Genomic DNA, 20,833 nt, shown 5'->3' on the forward strand with positions numbered 1-20,833 from the left:
CCTTGAAAATAGGACTGGAAGGTTGAGAGAGAAGATGTGGGTCTTTGTTGTGGCCCACTTTCAGTTTGGCCACATCATCTTCATATGCATCCACCATCAGCATCATGTCCACTTACCTTTCCCTTGCACCTTGCCTTTCCCACCTTAAATGGACTACTGCACTATTTCAAAAGCTCAACACAAATGTATTTATTTGGAGCTAAATTATATCTGATCAGTATGCCTGCAAAGCTACGATTTTTCAAACACAGAAACACCAGGCCTCAGCCTAACGTAACAAACTGTATTCTTTTTTTTTTTCCGTTTTGGTGAATTAAAAAAAGAAAAAAGAAAAAAGAGTAGCGCAAGGCTAGCACACAGAACTATGCTACGTATGCCTATGGAAACACAATTTTTCAAACACAGAAACAACAGGCCTCAGACTGACATAACAGACTGTATTAAATATAATTTTGGTGAATTAAAAAAAAACAAATAATAAAAGGAAAGAGTTGAACAAGGCTAGGACACAGATCTATGCCACGTATGCCTGCGAAACTACGATTTTTTCACTGCAGACATAGCTGGCCTCAGCCTTACATAACAGACTGTATTCATTTTTTTTGCTTTTTGGTAAATTTAATTAAACAAAAGCAGAACAATATTGTATCATACAATTATTAGGTTCTGTAGAAGGACGTAGATCTGGGTATTTATTATGATGGAATATAGGCTGAACTGGATGGACAAATGTCTTTTTTCGGCCTTACTTACTAACTAACTAACTAACTAACTAAAAAAAAAGAGTAGAACAAGGCTAGCACACAGAACTATGCTATATGTACCTGCGGAAATATGATTTTTCAAACACAGAAACACCACGACTCAGCCTGACAATGACTGTATAAATTATTTTTTGGTTTTTGGTGACTTTTAGAAAATTAAAAAAATTTGAACAAGGCTAGCACATAGTATAGTTCTATGTGTGCTTGCGAAAATACGATTTTTCAAACACAGATACACCAGGACTCATCCTGACAGAGACTGTATAAATTATTTTTTGGTTTTTGGTGAATTTTAGAAAAAAAAATTTCCACAAGGCTAACACACAGAACTATGCTACGTATGCCTGCACAGCTGCAATTTTTCAACCACTGATACACCAGCCATCTGCCTCAGATAACAGACTGATCTAAATGGGGCCTTGATTTTTGGTGGCACAACTAAATTGTGCCAAAAGTTGGCTATGGCACAAAAAAAAGATTTTTTGGTGCCCTACATCTGGTGTCTGGGACAAAAAAAAATGGTAGATTTGCACGTTCTTAGTTCTCAATAACCTGGCTGTAGTAGCAGCGTGAACGAGCAAATTAGTGTTAAAATAAGGGGGGCTATGGATTGCTTTAGAATAAAAGGAGGAGGTATAAGGTGAAGAAAAAACAAAACAGCCACAGAAAAAAGCAGCTAGATATATATTAAATAAGCAGCTGCAGACAGTAATGGAGCTTTTACATGTATACAGTGAGAGCTATGTACTCACATACAGTGCCTACAGGCCTTACACGGATGTGGATATGTGCACATAGACTCCCCTGCCTACCTAGCGCTGCCATCTTGGGACCCCCGAATTAGCCCTAAAAAGGAGTGTTGGTTTCTCAGGAGTTGCGGACTGAAAAGTTGCAGACCTTCACTAACAATTAAAAGGACGATTCTGACCCTATCTCATCAGCAGTTCTCCCTACACTCGCTATGTCCGGAGCAGAATGCGGCGAGCAGGGTGGCGCCAGGTCTCTTATAGACCAGATGACGCTGTGCGGCCAGCCAATCACTGTAATACCACAACAAAGATGGCTGCGGCATTACAGTGCATGGCTGATAACCCATGCACTGTCATTGGCGCTCCAAAGAGTGCCAGATTTGCAGGGCGGAGACTTGAGCTCCTGCCGAATAATCCCGGAAATACTCAGTGCTCACCGAGTACACCGAGCATAGTGATACTTGGGCGAGTAACGAGTAGTGGTGAGCACGTTCGCTCATCACTAGTTTTTATACCTTAAAAGGACAACCGGGGGGAATCGCAGTAAAATTAATTGGGTCTCCCATAGACTTACATTGGGCTCGTTGATCGAGTCGAGCACCCGAGTATTCCAATTTGCTCGACCCGAGCAATGAGCACCTGAGCATTTTAGTGCTTGCTCAATAGGCACAAGCCAGGCGCACCGCTATATATACTAATACAAAGAACTGGGGGGTACAATGTCAGTAGTAATAAATAATTCTAGCCAAACCTGAGAAAAGCACTACTGCAATTATTCACACCACCCAAATAATAAAGATCACGATACTGAAATAATAGAAGAATAATAGTTTTATTGGCACACCTTAAACACCTCAAACAGATTAAAACATAATTAAAATCTAAAAAATAGAAACCATATATCACTCAGGCAAATATAACAACAGTTATATAATCAAATACCTGTACTAAACCTATTGGCTCATAAGGTGATGTTAATTCAACTCTAGATAGAAAAAGACATGGGTAACCCCATGTAGTAAAGAGCAGAACCCCATATGTAGAAAAGAGGTGTGAATAACCTGCCCAAAACAATAGCCATGAGGCAAAGCAAAGTAATGAGGTTTAGAGGTAGAAAGGGGTTAAATTACCCAGTGAGGCACATATAAAGGGAGGTGAATCCCCAGAATATAGAACCTGGTGAGAAGGACAATGTCCCATGCGTATCGCCCCAGCAAGCAGGGCTTTGTCAGGGAAGGTGTTCACCCCTCTTTTCTACATATGGGGTTCAGTTCTTTACTACATGGGGTTACCCATGTCTTTTTCTATTGTAAGGAGGTGGAACACAAGAAGAGTCCGGGGACGGTTACCTTCTCTGCTCTGTGCCTGGAACCATTGAGCTGTGATACAGGTTCTCCGGGGGGCAGACTTGGAGACTGGGACAGGAAGGAAGCCGGGCAGAGAGCGGGAAAGGCACGCGCACCAGGAGCAGAGCAGCATGAGCAGCAGTCAGGGCAGGACGCAGCTGCGCTCCGGGGAGGAGAGAGAACTCCAGGTCAGAGGACAAATACAGGGAGATTGCCCAGAAAGACTGCATCTTGTGAGTACATGAAAGCGGACTCTGCTGTGACTGGAGAGGGGCGCCTTGAGACCCGTGCAGAGACCTTGGTCCACGCATTGACTGTGACCCCCAGGTAGCCACGGTATCAGTGCAGAGACTGTGACCCCTGGTTCCCACGGTATCAGTGCAGAGCCCCTGAGTCCTGTTAAGAGACTTAACAGTGGACTGAGCATCGTTTTCCCCGGGATAGGCTGTGCTGTAATAGTTAAAGAATCAGAGCCTGTGCATATCACATTAGCTCCCGAAACCCCAGGCAGCGGATTCCTAGAGACCACTCAGCCCACGAACAACAGAGGGACGACAAGTGCCGCTGTTTCTCGGCGCCTACGTTGGAGAAGACGACCCTTCAAGCAAGTCCTCATCACTGATAAGTGTTCCTTTTCTCAGATAAACCCGCTTAATTCTGGTTCACTGTTTCACTCCCATATTTTGCACCGTTATCTTTTCAGTTCATATTCGACTGTTTTCTCCCTGCGAGAAGAATATTGTCCCTGTTAATAAATCCCCCCCAACAGTTGGTCTGTCTTTTCCGTGGTGACATACTCAACCCTGAACTCTATTACACTATCTGTATTTACATCACCTCATGAGCCAATAGGTATAGTACAGGTATTTGATGATATAACTGGGTACTTTACATTGTGTGCTACACAATCATGGAGAACAGATAAAAGAGAACAGTTTGAGGACTTGAGAACCAAAATTGTTGAAAAATATCAACAATCTCAAGGTTGGAAGTCCATCTCCAGAGATTTTGATGTTACTTTGTCCACAATGTGCAACATTGGGGTAGATCATTGGCGCAACACGAGAGTAGTCTTGGGAACAGGAGTGCGAGGTACGCATTAGAGCAGAGGTTAGTCAAAATTCACTTGCAGCGCGTAATGAATGGGTAGTCCGATAAATAGAAATGAGGGAGAAGATGTAGGGGAGGGCAACACTGTGGAGATCAGGGCCAGACTGGGACTAAAATTCAGCCCTGACATTTGAAGTTACACAGGCCCACTTGTCACATGGTGACTGTATAATATCTTTGTACACTTGTAGGCAGGGCCGGTTTAAGGCAAAGTGGGGCCCTAGGCAAAGTTTAAAATGAGGCCCCAAATGCTAACATATTGCACATCACACAAAAGCATTTTGGTTATATTTACAAGCACTGAGTTCAGGCCGCCAAATGAGTTTGATCAACAATACTGAAGTTGTTCAACACTTGTTTCCCGGCCTCTTTCCACCAGCTGAGAAATAATGATGGGACAGAACGATCACTAACAGATCACCATACAGTATCATGTTATCAGCAGCACATCTGCAGTTTACGCTGGCGATGCGCTGCTGAGAACAATGATTTTTGTTCCAGCAAAAACAATCTGAATATGCAGCATTTTACTTGTTTAGTAAAATACACCCCATAGTCATCCATATATTATAATGTGCACCACAGTCCTCCATATAGTATAATACACTTCCTATAGTCCTCCATATATTAAAATACACTGCTCAGTCCTCCATATAGCATAATACACTCCTCATAGTCCTCCATATAGCATAATACACTCCTCATAGTGCTCCATATAGTAGTCATCCATGTAGTACAATTCACTTCCCATAGTATAATGCACCCCATAGTTATTCATATATTATATCATATTCCCCATAATCCTTGATACAGTATAATGCAGCCCACATATAGTATAATGCAGCCACCACCCTACAGAATATAATGCAGCCATGCCAGAGTATAATGCAGCCACCCCAGAGTATAATGCAGCCACCCCATAGAATATAATACAGTCCACCTCCCCATAATATATAATGTAGCCCCCATAGAATATAATGCAGCCCCCCATAGTATAATACAGCCTCCCCCATAGAATATATACTATTGTGGGGGTATATTATAACAGCCACATAAATATATAACACGGCCTCCCCTATAGAATATAATATACCCCCCATAGTATATAGCACAACCAGCATAGCAGATAACACAGCCCACGTAGCAGTATACAGCACAGCCCACATATTAGTATACAGCACTGCCCACATAGTAGTATACAGCACTGTCCGCATAGTAGTATACAGCAGAGCCCACATAGTAGTATATAGTACAGCCCACATAGTAGTATACAGCAGAGCCCACACAGTAGTGTATAGCACAGCCCACATAGTATACAGCAGAGCCCACATAGTAGTGTATAGCACAGCCCACACAGTAGTATACAGAAGAGCCCACATAGTAGTGTATAGCACAGCCCACATAGCTGTATACAGCAGAGTCCACATAGTACTGTATAGCACTGCCCGCATAGCAGTATACAGCAGAGCCCACATAGTAGTGTATAGCACAGCCCACATATCAGTATACAGCAGGGCCCACATAGTAGTGTATAGCACAGCCCACACAGTAGTATACAGCACAGCCCACACAGTAGTATATAGCAAAGCCCACATAGCAATATACAGCAGAGACTGTTGAGGGAGGATCTAAAGTGATCCTTCATGGTTGACTCAGTGATTTCCAGATTAATCTACAGGGCGTTGCCGGCAACTGAAAATGACCAGACGGAGACGCGTGCCTCTGTGGGGGATCGAGCAGATCTCTGGGCCCCCGTTTATTGTGTATGAGTTTTCATAGTCATAGAAATTATACTTCAACCAATCAGCATAAGAACACGCTCACAGTTCTTAACCTATAAGAATACAGGAAAAATTTAACCCATGAGGATACAGGAAAAATGGAAACTACAGATATGGTCGTGTCTTTTTGGCACAAAAAAGATATTAACAGATGCCTCAGTCTTGTATAGCGATACACCCACGAGTCTCTTATCTGGCTCGAGTTAGTACACTCAAGGTCTTTATACCAATTATAAATTATAGCCTAGTTGAATAACAAAATGTTATCTTCGTGAGAAACAGGACAGAGTTACTTCATAGCAGCTGTAACCTTCTACCTAAGTAAATAACAGAATTTATCTTTAACGAACAAGAAAATGGAGTCAAAGCACAAAATGGAGAATCTAGCACAAAATGGAGAATCTTTCATAATTTGTTCCTTCACATTCCCCCTAGATAAATTTTGTTAATTAATGTCCAGCATCAGAGGTACTATCCCAAGCTATAAGCTCGAGGGGTACTGGTCTTCACATGACTGGTACCATGTTACCAGCCATGGCTGTTGCGGCGTACTCGTACCCCCTGTATAATAGAATTTACGAATAACAATTGTTGATGATGGTGGTGGGGATCTTTTGAAGATAGCCATGCGCTTAGCTTCAACATCTTCATCAGGTAACTTTGTGAAATCTGTGTAGAGAAGAGCAGGGGTGGCAACGCTTTTGGTTTCATCATTAGTTGTCTTAGTGCAGAATTTCCTAATACATACAGAAATACACCAAAGAACAAGTTTTAGTATTACATACATGACAAGGATAAAGGCAGCGATGTGTAAGAAGGTGTCTGCCCACCAACTGTCCCTATTACGGTCTTTGTCTTTATCATATTGATCTCTGAGTCTTTGAATATCCTCTAACTTTAACTTCATAGTACTATTGGGATCTATATAGTGACAGCAAGCGGGTCCAATAACCTGACACATACCACCCTGTGCTGCTGTTAAGTAGTCCAGTACTACAGTATGTTGATTAATAACTATGATAAGTTGGTTTTGGACAGCAACAGTAGTATTAAGTATATCCAATATATCTCAAATTTGATCATCTGGATAATCTGTGGCCCTAAGCAATTTATCCCACATTTGTGTAATCATAGGGTAAATGAAAATAGAACTGACAATTTTATTGGCTATACCCATCTGTACTATTAATCTTTCATGATATTGTACAAACTTATTATTCAAGGATATTGGAGAATTTATACTGTCCCATGCGGTTATCAATATTATTAAATGGAAATACAAAAAACTATAACATTATGTCCCCTTATTTACTACTAGTCTGTTTGACCAGCTTGCACTGCGATACGTGGATCCACGTCGGCCTTCCTTCCAGCTTTACTGACATAGGAGTAATGAGGAGGACTTGGTAGGGACCGTCATACAAGGGTTCTAGTCCATATTTTCTGACATGCCTTTTCACGCCCATAAAACCACCAGGCTTCAAATTGTGACAAGTATCGGTTTCTGCTGAATCTGGAAGGGAAGAATAAACTAAAACATGGGTGTTAGCAACATTTTTACTAAGCTGAATAACATATTGAACAGCACGATCAGTTTCTTCTGATAACTACTGAGGCTTGAAATTTGCAACTGAGGGCCTAGCACCAAACAGTATCTCATATGGGGACAGGCCATGTTTTGCAATAGGGGCAGTACAAATGTGGTACAGTACAATGGGTAGGAGCTCTGGCCATGGAGCCGTAGTCTCCTGCATCATTTTGGTCAATTGTCCCTTCAGTGTGCCGTTCAGCCTCTTAACTTTCCCACTAGATTGTGGATGGTACGGAGTATGGAGGGCTACAGTGGATCCAAGCATTGTCAGAACCTCCAGATACACATGAGAAGAAAAGGCCGGGCCTTGGTCACTTTCATCAACTTCTGGAACACCATATCTGCATATAACTTCCATCACCAGTTTCTTTGCTGTGGTTTTTGCAGTCATGTTGGTAATGGTAACGGGGAATGCTTCTGGCCAACTGGAGAACATTTCGACAACCACCAGACAATATTCATACCTTCCAGACTTAGGCAACGTGATGTGGTCCACCTGGAGCCTTTGGAAAGGATAGTCGGGCTTAGCAAGGTGCTTTGGGGGTACACGTTGAAGTTGACCGGGATTGCAGGTCTGACAGATATTACATGCACGGTTGAGTGCTGTCAGGACTGTAGAAATACCTGGAGCCCAGTAGAATTTTTGTACCAGGGCAAGGGCCTGGTTTTTTTTTTCCTCGATGTGTGGGCCCATGTGCCCACGTGGCAATAGCAGGGTACATCCACTTAGGGATACACACAAGTTGGTCCTTTTTCCAGAGACCATTGTCCATACATGCACCATCAGCTTTCCACTGCTTCATTTCTTCCTTTGGAGACATTCTCTGCATCGTCATTAAGCGGTCTCGCGGGGTCCGGCAGAAAACCTCAGTCTGGCATAGATCATCAGGTTCCTGTAGAGTCAGTGTTTCTTGTAACTGTTTACGCTGAGAGCGTGTGGTCACCATAGTTGGTATGGGCGGTTCAACGGGTAGGAGAGCAGCAGCTTTTGCTTGCATATCCGCAAAGGCATTACCAACAGTCTGTGGACTGTTCCATAGTACCGTGCTCCTTAACTTTGATAATGGCCTCCTGAATAGGTAATTTGATTGAGTCCATAAGTTTTTTAACAGCTTCAGCATTTTTCACTGGAGTCCCGGCAGTAGTAATAACCGTCGATTGGCCCATAGAGCCCCAAAAATCATTAGCAATACCAAATGCATACTGTGAGTCCATGTATATATTAGCCCGCCTGTCTTTGGCCAGAACACATGCAGTAGACAGAGCCTGAAGTTCTACTTCTTGTGCTGACAGTGAGGGAGGAAGTGCAGCTCTGGGCAATACAGTGTCTTCCGTAGTAACAGTGTATCCGGTGTGGAATCTGCCAAAATCATCAGCATATCTTGAACCATCTTTCAGGGCATTGTAGAGAGGTTGCATTATGCGGGATGCGTCCGGTATTCACTGACAACAATAAGTACATAGTCCAAGAAAACGCTGGAGTGCAGTCTCATCTTTTGGGAAAGGAAGGGAGCTGACGGCTATTTTTCTTTTTCTTCTGTGAGGTGTCTGGCACCCTGAAGGAGACAGTGACCCAAAAATATCACTTGACCAAGGCAGAACTGAAGTTTCGAGGCCGAAACCCGACAGTTCAGATCTGCCAGATACTTGAGGAGGCTAACAGTGGCAACAATGGCTTCCTGCTCTGTTCGTGCACACAACAAAAGATTACCCACATACTGAAGCAGCGTGACATAAGGATATTCTAACTGCCAGGGTAAAAGACATTGGCCCATATTTTTTGCAAACTGATTGGGACTGTTTTGGGCCACTTGTGGCATAACTGTCCACGTCAATTGTCGTCCCTGATAAATGAATGCAAACAGAAACTGGCAATCTGGGTGTAATGGAATGCTGAAGAAGGCATTGGCGAGGTCAATGACTGTGAACCAAGCAGCATCCTGAGGTATCTGGGACAAAAGAGTATGTGGATTAGGCACCGGAGTTTCCAGAACAGTGGCTGCATTAACTGCCCATAGCTCTTGTACCAGCTGGTACACAGGGGGTTGGCCGGGTGGGGTCATTTTCTTAACGGGAAAAGAGGGCGTGTTACATGGGGAAACACAGGGTACCAGTTCTCCATTATCGAGTAACGTTTGTATTTGCCCCTTGGGGCCCCGCTCCTGATCATGTTTCAAAGGGTACTGATGGACTTTGGGAAAAGGGGCACCAGATTTGAGAAACTCTTTTACTGATTCTACAGGCATTATTGTGGGTGGATCTGGGCATATCAGGGCCATCATAACCGTGGAAAGGGCATGTAAGATACACATCGTATTATGTTCATCTGCATAGGGGTTATATAACGTAAATACCATTTGACCATCATCTTGGAATTATATTCTGGAGCGGAACTGTGATAATTATGAGATTACGAACTGAGCAGTAACTTCAGGGAGAGGCCCCCAGGGATGGGTTTTGTGAGAGTATATTTATTGGGTCTGCCATCTACTCTAATTAAAACAAGCTCTTGATCTGAGAATTAACATGGCGAGGGCTTGGGAGGGAGATTCCCAGTCATAGGGTTAAAAAGGGATATTGGAGTATGGGACTGGATTTGTGTAAGGTGGGAAGAGGTCAGGAGCTGGAGTCTGGGCCACTGATAAGGAATGGAGCTGCGTCCTTGCAGCTGTTGGAGGGGGGGGGCTGAGATTGGAGCAGATATCGCTGCAGCTACTGATTTAACCCTTGATCTCTCTGTTGATGCAGAGCGGGTTAAGTTCTTCTGAAAACTTAGTACTACTTTTTTTTCAATGCATCGTCCAGAATGGAAGTCTCAATATCGGATCTGACTGACATTATTGCCTCTTTCAATTCAGATTTAAGGCCGGACATCAAACTGCCACAAAAAGGTGTGAATGGGCTTTATTATACAGTGAAAACCCCAAATCTTTAAATACTACCATAAGACGCCAATAGAACTTCTCGGCAGTCTCCCCCTTGTCCTGTGTGACATTTGTGAGGGAGGTAGCTTGGTCCGCTAGTCTATCTTGTGCCCAAACCTTTAAAGCATTACAGAAATCAACATCACTCTCATAGGTTCCCCCGTTCACATTATACATTATGCCACCCTCAATAATTGGAAAATACCCCTCTCCAGCCTTCACATGGAGTAAGTGTAACAGATCTCTCCGGGGAGTGGAATAAATCTCTCAATTCGCTGCTATTTGTCTATAGAAGGCCATGGGGGATGTTTCTGAATCGGGTAACTAAAGTAGGAGGGGGTGGATAGTCATTAAAACTAGCAATACTAGGCATAGTAGGGACTGGTGCTGGCGGTGGCTGATAATAAGTGCCGTCAGCGTTTAGCAAGGGAAAGGTGGGGGATACAACTCCGGGTCTTCTTGCTTCACAATTGTAACAGACCTGTCTCCACTGAGAATTAGTAACTCTGCTTACATCACAAATCCACCCGGCAGGATCATAGGGTGGGGGCGCACTGAGTTTTGGCAACCCAGTATATATTGGAGCTTTGGGGTTAAGGGGCACAGAGCTTACAGTCGGGAGAACAGGCTTGATTTCCTGGGGAGGGACCTTATCATCTAGCAGGGAGACCCCTTGTTCCAGATCATCATTTTTAATTGTTTGTCTTTCTGACACATTATTCTCAATCGCTTTCTCAATACCTTCCTGCACCACAAAACATCCGGACTTTATCATAGGAGTAGACAAATTTCCTTTTTTCAACGTAACAAAAACAAATCCGAATTCACCTCCTCTGTTAATCCCCAATTTGCTATATATCAACCATTCAACTTGAAGCAGATGAATCTTTTACCAATCTTTCAATTACACTGATAACCAAACAATCTCTTACAAGTTTCCTTCTAAAACTAGGCACAATATTTTACCTTAAACTTACAATATTTCTTTCTAATTCAATACAATATTGTTGTTTTAAACAAAACACAAATCTCCCAGCATATACTACACAAGGATATAAAATTCAGAGAGCATGCAGCTTTGTGCCCCCTCCATACCAGAGACACAGAACAGATAAGAACATCACAGCATTCCTCAACACAGAAAGAAGAAAACAATAACGCAGCTGTTTGACTCCCCCCTCCCATTGGGTATCTTAAAAATCTACACACAGTAACGGAATACAGCAGTTCTCAGACTTAATTAATTTCTACAATACCTTCATCACACAATTCATATGCCAGAACACCTTAGAAAAACCAATGATTGAGAATATTTTCCTCATCTTTGGGCTAACAATATCAGATTCATCACACAAATTCAAAGTCTTCTCTTACTTCCATGGAAACATGATTCTCCTTTAGAGCTAAATATCCTTACTTTGTCGTGCATAGTACCAGAGCGGCCGTATATAGTCTATTTCACTGGGTCTACCTGTCCCCCGCTGGGTCAACCCATAAACGCGGTACTCAGTGAAAGGAGGAGGGTGTCTTAGACTTCCCTCCGGACACCTCTGGATATATATGTACTGTATACTTCAATATATTCCTGAGTTACGCATCCTTGTTATGTTTGCTAATGACAGGTGTTATGAAGGCAATCCAGAAACACAGTGTGCTTAGCGATCAGAGCGCACACAGTGATCTGACAAATACCCAAAAATACAAGAACGAGCTCTGAGACGTGGAAACTCTGTAGACTGCACACCTGATCCTATCCTAAACACAACTAAAAGCGGCTGTGGATTGCGCCTAACAACTACCTAGGCAACTCGGCACAGCCTAAGAAACTAGCTAGCCTGAAGATAGAAAAATAGGCCTGACTTGCCCCAGAGAAATTCCCCAAAGGAAAAGGCAGCCCCCCACATATAATGACTGTGAGTAAGATGAAAAGACAAAACGTAGGGATGAAATAGATTCAGCAAAGTGGGGCCCGATATTCTAGGACAGAGCGAGGACAGTAAAGCGAACTTTGCAGTCTACAAAAAACCCTAAAGCAAAACCACGCAAAGGGGGCAAAAAAAACCCACCGTGCCGAACTAACGGCACGGCGGTACACCCTTTGCGTCTCAGAGCTTCCTGCAAAAACAAAGACAGGCTGGACAGAAAAAAAGCAACAAAAAAGCAAAAGGCACTTAGCTATACAGAGCAGCAGGTCACAGGAACAATCAGGAGAAGCTCAGATCCAACACTGAAACATTGACAAGGAGCAAGGATAGCAGCATCAGGCGGAGTTAAGTAATGAAGCAGTTAACGAGCTCACCAGAACACCTGAGGGAGGAAGCTCAGAAGCTGCAGTACCACTTGTGACCACAGGAGTGAATTCAGCCACAGAATTCACAACAGTACCCCCCCCTTGAGGAGGGGTCACCGAACCCTCACCAGAACCCCCAGGCCGACCAGGATGAGCCGCATGAAAGGCACGAACAAGATCGGAAGCATGAACATCAGAGGCAAAAACCCAGGAATTATCTTCCTGAGCATAACCCTTCCATTTAACCAGATACTGGAGTTTCCGTCTAGAAACACGAGAATCCAAAATCTTCTCCACAATATACTCCAATTCCCCCTCCACCAAAACCGGGGCAGGAGGCTCAACAGATGGAACCATAGGTGCCACGTATCTCCGCAACAACGACCTATGGAATACATTATGTATGGAAAAGGAGTCTGGGAGGGTCAAACGAAAAGACACAGGATTGAGAACCTCAGAAATCCTATATGGACCAATAAAACGAGGTTTAAATTTAGGAGAGGAAACCTTCATAGGAATATGACGAGAAGATAACCAAACCAGATCCCCAACACGAAGTCGGGGACCCACACGGCGTCTGCGATTAGCGAAAAGTTGAGCTTTCTCCTGGGACAAGATCAAATTGTCCACTACCTGAGTCCAGATCTGCTGCAACCTATCCACCACAGAATCCACACCAGGACAGTCCGAAGACTCAAGCTGTCCTGAAGAGAAACGAGGATGGAACCCAGAATTGCAAAAAAATGGAGAAACCAAGGTAGCCGAGCTGGCCCGATTATTAAGGGCGAACTCAGCCAACGGCAAAAAGGACACCCAATCATCCTGGTCTGCAGAAACAAAACATCTCAGATATGTTTCCAAGATCTGATTGGTTCGTTCGGTCTGGCCATTAGTCTGAGGATGGAAAGCCGAGGAAAAGGATAGGTCAATGCCCATCCTACCACAAAAGGCTCGCCAAAACCTTGAAACAAACTGGGAACCTCTGTCAGAAACAATATTCTCAGGAATGCCATGCAACCGAACCACATGCTGAAAGAACAAAGGTACCAAATCAGAGGAGGAAGGCAATTTAGCCAAGGGCACCAGATGGACCATTTTAGAAAAGCGATCACAGACCACCCAAATGACTGACATCTTTTGAGAAACGGGAAGGTCAGAAATGAAATCCATCGAAATATGTGTCCAAGGCCTCTTTGGGACCGGCAAGGGCAAAAGCAACCCACTGGCACGAGAACAGCAGGGCTTAGCCCTAGCACAAATCCCACAGGACTGCACAAAAGTACGTACATCCCGTGACAGAGATGGCCACCAGAAGGATCTAGCCACTAACTCTCTGGTACCAAAGATTCCAGGATGACCAGCCAACACCGAACAATGAAGTTCAGAGATAAGTTTATTAGTCCACCTATCAGGGACGAACAGTTTCTCTGCTGGACAACGATCAGATTTATTCGCCTGAAATTTTTGCAGCACCCGCCGCAAATCAGGGGAGATGGCAGACACAATGACTCCTTCCTTGAGGATACCCACTGGCTCAGATAAACCCGGAGAGTCGGGCACAAAACTCCTAGACAGAGCATCCGCCTTCACATTTTTAGAGCCCGAAAGGTACGAAATCACAAAGTCGAAGCGGGCAAAAAATAACGACCAACGGGCCTGTCTAGGATTCAAGTGCTTGGCAGACTCGAGATAAGTCAAGTTCTTATGATCAGTCAATAGTCAATACCACCACGCGATGCTTAGCTCCTTCAAGCCAATGACGCCACTCCTCGAATGCCCACTTCATGGCCAGCAACTCTCGATTGCCCACATCATAATTACGCTCAGCGGGCAAAAACTTCCTGGAAAAGAAAGCACATGGTTTCATCACTGAGCAATCAGAACCTCTCTGTGACAAAACCGCCCCTGCTCCAATCTCAGAAGCAACAACCTCGACCTGGAACGGAAGAGAAACATCTGGCTGACACAACACAGGGGCAGAACAAAAACGACGCTTCAACTCCTGAAAAGCTTCCACAGCAGCAGAAGACCAATTAACCAAATCAGCACCCTTCTTGGTCAAATCGGTCAATGGTTTGGCAATGCTAGAAAAATTACAGATGAAACGACGATAAAAATTAGCAAAGCCCAGGAACTTTTGCAGACTTTTCAGAGATGTCGGCTGAATCCAATCCTGGATGGCTTGGACCTTAACTGGATCCATCTCGATAGTAGAAGGGGTAAAGATGAACCCCAAAAATGAAACTTTCTGCACACCGAAGAGACACTTTGATCCCTTCACAAACAAAGAGTTAGCACGCAGGACCTGAAAAACCATTCTGACCTGCTTCACATGAGACTCCCAATCATCTGAGAAGATCAAAATGTCATCCAAGTAAACAATCAGGAATTTATCCAGATACTCACGGAAGATGTCATGCATAAAAGACTGAAACACAGATGGAGCATTGGCAAGTCCGAACGGCATCACTAGATACTCAAAATGACCCTCGGGCGTATTGAATGCAGTTTTCCATTCATCTCCTTGCCTGATTCTCACCAGATTATACGCACCACGAAGATCTATCTTAGTGAACCAACTAGCCCCCTTAATCCGAGCAAACAAGTCAGATAACAATGGCAAGGGATACTGAAATTTAACAGTGATCTTATTAAGAAGGCGGTAATCAATACACGGTCTCAGCGAACCATCCTTCTTGGCTACAAAGAAGAACCCTGCTCCCAGTGGTGATGACGATGGGCGAATATGTCCCTTCTCCAGGGATTCCTTCACATAACTGCGCATAGCGGCGTGTTCGGGTACGGCTAAATTAAATAATCGACCTTTAGGGAATTTACTACCAGGAATCAAATTGATAGCACAATCACAATCCCTATGCGGAGGTAGAGCATCGGACTTGGGCTCTTCAAATACATCCTGATAATCAGACAAGAACTCTGGGACCTCAGAAGGGGTGGATGACGAAATCGACAAAAATGGAACATCACCATGTACCCCCTGACAACCCCAGCTGGATACCGACATGGAATTCCAATCCAATACTGGATTATGGGTTTGTAGCCATGGCAACCCCAACACGACCACATCATGCAGATTATGCAACACCAGAAAGCGAATAACTTCCTGATGTGCAGGAGCCATGCACATGGTCAGCTGGGCCCAGTATTGAGGTTTATTCTTGGCCAAAGGTGTAGCATCAATTCCTCTCAATGGAATAGGACACCGCAAAGGCTCCAAGAAAAACCCACAACGTTTAGCATAATCCAAATCCATCAGATTCAGGGCAGCGCCCGAATCCACAAACGCCATGACAGAAAACGACGACAAAGAGCATATCAAGGTAATGGACAGAAGGAATTTGGACTGTACAGTACCAATGACGGCAGACCTAGCGGACCGCTTAGTGCGCTTAGGACAATCAGAAATAGCATGAGTGGAATCACCACAGTAGAAACACAGACCATTCAGACGTCTGTATTCCTGCCGTTCAACTCTAGTCATAGTCCTATCGCACTGCATAGGCTCAGGTTTAACCTCAGGCAGTACCGCCAAATGGTGCACAGATTTACGCTCGCGCAAGCGTCGACCGATCTGAATGGCCAAAGACAAAGACTCATTCAAACCAGCAGGCATAGGAAATCCCACCATGACATCCTTAAGAGCCTCAGAGAGACCCTTTCTGAACAAAGCTGCCAGCGCAGATTCATTCCACTGAGTGAGTACTGACCATTTCCTAAATTTCTGACAATATACTTCTATATCATCCTGACCCTGGCACAAAGCCAGCAAATTTTTCTCAGCCTGATCCACTGAATTAGGCTCATCGTACAGCAATCCGAGCGCCAGGAAAAACGCATCGACACTACTCAATGCAGGGTCTCCTGGCGCAAGAGAAAATGCCCAGTCTTGAGGGTCGCCGCGCAAAAAAGAAATAATAATCAAAACCTGTTGAATAGGATTACCAGAAGAATGAGGTTTCAAGGCCAGAAATAGCTTACAATTATTTTTGAAACTTAGAAACTTAGTTCTATCTCCAAAAAACAAATCAGGAATAGGAATTCTTGGTTCTAACATAGATTTCTGATCAATAGTATCTTGAATTTTTTGTACATTTATAACGAGATTATCCATTGAAGAGCACAGAGCCTGAATATCCATGTCCACACCTGTGTCCAGAATCACCCAAATGTCTAGGGGAAAAAAAAAAGTGAACACAGAGCAGAAAAAAAAAAAAAAAATGATGTCAGAACTTTTTCTTTCCCTCTATTGAGAATCATTAGTTTGGGCTCCTTGTACTGTTATGTTTGCTAATGACAGGTGTTATGAAGGCAATCCAGAAACACAGTGTGCTTAGCGATCAGAGCGCACACAGTGATTTGACAAATACCCAAAAATACAAGAACGAGCTCTGAGACGTGGAAACTCTGTAGACTGCACACCTGATCCTATCCTAAACACAACTAAAAGCGGCTGTGGATTGCGCCTAACAACTACCTAGGCAACTCGGCACAGCCTAAGAAACTAGATAGCCTGAAGATAGAAAAATAGGCCTGACTTGCCCCAGAGAAATTCCCCAAAGGAAAAGGCAGCCCCCCACATATAATGACTGTGAGTAAGATGAAAAGACAAAACGTAGGGATGAAATAGATTCAGCAAAGTGGGGCCCGATATTCTAGGACAGAGCGAGGACAGTAAAGCGAACTTTGCAGTCTACAAAAAACCCTAAAGCAAAACCACGCAAAGGGGGCAAAAAAAACCCACCGTGCCGAACTAACGGCACGGCGGTACACCCTTTGCGTCTCAGAGCTTCCAGCAAAAACAAAGACAGGCTGGACAGAAAAAAAGCAACAAAAAAGCAAAAGGCACTTAGCTATACAGAGCAGCAGGTCACAGGAACAATCAGGAGAAGCTCAGATCCAACACTGAAACATTGACAAGGAGCAAGGATAGCAGCATCAGGTGGAGTTAAGTAATGAAGCAGTTAACGAGCTCACCAGAACACCTGAGGGAGGAAGCTCAGAAGCTGCAGTACCACTTGTGACCACAGGAGTGAATTCAGCCACAGAATTCACAACACATCCTACCCAATCTTCGATCACCTCACCGCGCCTGATTCTAACAATGATCAGGAATTCAGGATATTTTGACTATAAAGAGAATTACATCACTGGTCAATCCGGGGTGTCCGTCCCTTATGAGGTACGGTTCGAGCACTGGGCTCCCAACGGAACTACACCTCTATATGATTCCACCCAAAAATCACCCCACCATCGGGGACAAACCTCAGATCCTCTTTGCAGCACAAACACAGGAAAACCACATCAAACGGTCAGTCTGGACAGTATAACTGCCAACTTACCGTGGTTGTTGTGGGGAATGATCAGTGGTTTACTAAATTAACAAATACTCCAAGGGAAAATAGCAACGTTTAACAACTAGAAAAAAACCCCCATAAAAAGATATATACTTTATTAAATAACCAAAAAATAGAAGAAGTAAGTATAAAAACCTACAAAAAGCCCCTATCAAATATATATAGTCCTAAAAAGCTAGGACAAAGATCCCCTACAGATAACCTTCATACACACTAGTAGAAAACAGATAGACTAATAAATGTGTAATGCAATCTGTGATTTATTTAAAGAATCTACCAGGGTGACTGATATAGGTGAAAAATATCCCTACAAGCTACACAGGATATAATAAATACCTACACGCTGATCCTGCCTAGATGCGGAGGTTGGCACCCTAAGAAACAACGAGAATGGCGCCCCCGCTCGTACGATGACTCACCCTGAACTCCTATCTACTCCCTATAAGGGATAGGAATAGAAACAGAAGGCCAGATGGCTGTAATTAACTTGTATAGATATGTGATCAAAAAAATACAGACCCTCCCCTCAAATGTGATGTGAGGTCAAGGGATAGAGCTATATATATATATATCAAGCGCACATACTATATACAAAAAACCAAATAAATCTACCAGTGGTTATGATACACAATACATAGCAAATGCTACAATATCAGATATACATTGAATATTCAGGACTGATAGAAACAATACATATAAACCATATAGATACATAAAACCGCGCTACCACATACATCCAGATACATAGCACCCAGATATTTCCAACAGTGTGAACAATGTGGCTGATGCACAACACAGCAATGAAAAAAATGATATACTCATCTGCTGCACTAAATAGGGCAGCCCTATCTTTTCAATTCATCACTGCCATGTACATATCTGGTCTCTCCTGATGAACCCAGTTCTGTTTGGGGGAAACGCGTCGAGAGGTGTTTTGGAGATGTTATCTGTGCGGTTATCATTTGGCTGGCCACTACATCTGGACTGATCTTCAGTTGTGGACTATTTAGTGCAGCAGATGAGTATATCATTTTTTTCATTGCTGTGTTGTGCATCAGCCACATTGTTCACACTGTTGGAAATATCTGGGTGCTATGTATCTGGATGTATGTGGTAGCGCGGTTTTATGTATCTATATGGTTTATATGTATTGTTTCTATCAGTCCTGAATATTCAATGTATATCTGATATTGTAGCATTTGCTATGTATTGTGTATCATAACCACTGGTAGATTTATTTGGTTTTTTGTATATAGTATGTGCGCTTGATATATATATATATATAGCTCTATCCCTTGACCTCACATCACATTTGAGGGGAGGGTCTGTATTTTTTTGATCACATATCTATACAAGTTAATTACAGCCATCTGGCCTTCTGTTTCTATTCCTATCCCTTATAGGGAGTAGATAGGAGTTCAGGGTGAGTCATCGTACGAGCGGGGGCGCCATTCTCGTTGTTTCTTAGGGTGCCAACCTCCGCATCTAGGCAGGATCAGCGTGTAGGTATTTATTATATCCTGTGTAGCTTGTAGGGATATTTTTCACCTATATCAGTCACCCTGGTAGATTCTTTAAATATATCACAGATTGCATTACACATTTATTAGTCTATCTGTTTTCTACTAGTGTGTATGAAGGTTATCTGTAGGGGATCTTTGTCCTCGCTTTTTAGGACTATATATATTTGATAGGGGCTTTTTGTAGGTTTTTAGACTTACTTCTTCTATTTTTTGGTTATTTAATAAAGTATATATCTTTTTATGGGGGTTTTTTTCTAGTTGTTAAACGGGGAATGATCAGTCCCAATTTTCCAGTGCCTGTGTCCGCTCCGAGGGTCTTTTGTCTTGTTGTCCTCCGGGGGGCAGAGGCGTTCCTGTTTGGGGCCCCACGTTACGGGCGCCAAGCTGTTACGGGAGGATCTAAAGTGATCCTTCACGGTTGACTCAGTGATTTCCAGATTAATCTACAGGGCGTTGCCGGCAACTGAAAATGACCAGCCGGAGACGCGTGCCTCTGTGTGGGGGATCGAGCAGATCTCTGGGCCCCCGTTTATTGTGTATGAGTTTTCATAGTCATAGAAATTATACTTCAACCAATCAGCATAAGAACACACTCACAGTTCTTAACCTATAAGAATACAGGAAAAACTTAACCCATGAGGATACAGGAAAAATGGAAACTACAGATATGGTCGTGTCTTTTTGGCGTAAAAAAGATATTAACCGATGCCTCAGTCTTGTATAGCGATACACCCTCGAGTCTCTTATCTGGCTCGAGTTAGAACACTCAAGGTCTTTATACCAATTATAAATCATAGCCTAGTTGAATAACAAAATGTTATCTTCGTGAGAAACAGGACAGAGTTACTTCATAGCAGCTGTAACCATCTACCTAAGTAAATAACAGAATTTATCTTTAACGAACAAGAAAATGGAGTCAAAGCACAAAATGGAGAATCTAGCACAAAATGGAGAATCTTTCATAATTTGTTCCTTCACAAGACCACATAGTAGTGTATAGCACAGCCCACATAGCAGTATACAGCAGAGCCCACATAGTAGTGTATAGCAGAGCCCACCTAGCAGTATACAGCAGAGCCCACATAGCAGTATACAGCAGAGCCCACATAGTAGTATACAGCAGAGCCCACATCTCGCCTTTCCCCTAGAATGGCCCCACAGTCCAGTAAAAAAAAGCACTCATCACCTCCCCTCGTGCCTGCGGTGCTCCCTGCTCCTGTCTCGGCGGGTGACGCTGCACTGCCTTAGACACAGTGAGTGCGCGCGCACCCGCAGTCTCAGAGGCAGAGCGAGGAATGATGGGAGAGGGAGCATCAGGTGATGCTCTCTCCTCCATCATTGCATTCAACTGTACCGGCGTCATAGACGCCAGTATAGTTG

This window comes from Ranitomeya imitator, chromosome 1 (genome assembly GCF_032444005.1).
Source record: "Ranitomeya imitator isolate aRanImi1 chromosome 1, aRanImi1.pri, whole genome shotgun sequence".
NCBI lineage: Eukaryota > Metazoa > Chordata > Amphibia > Anura > Dendrobatidae > Ranitomeya > Ranitomeya imitator.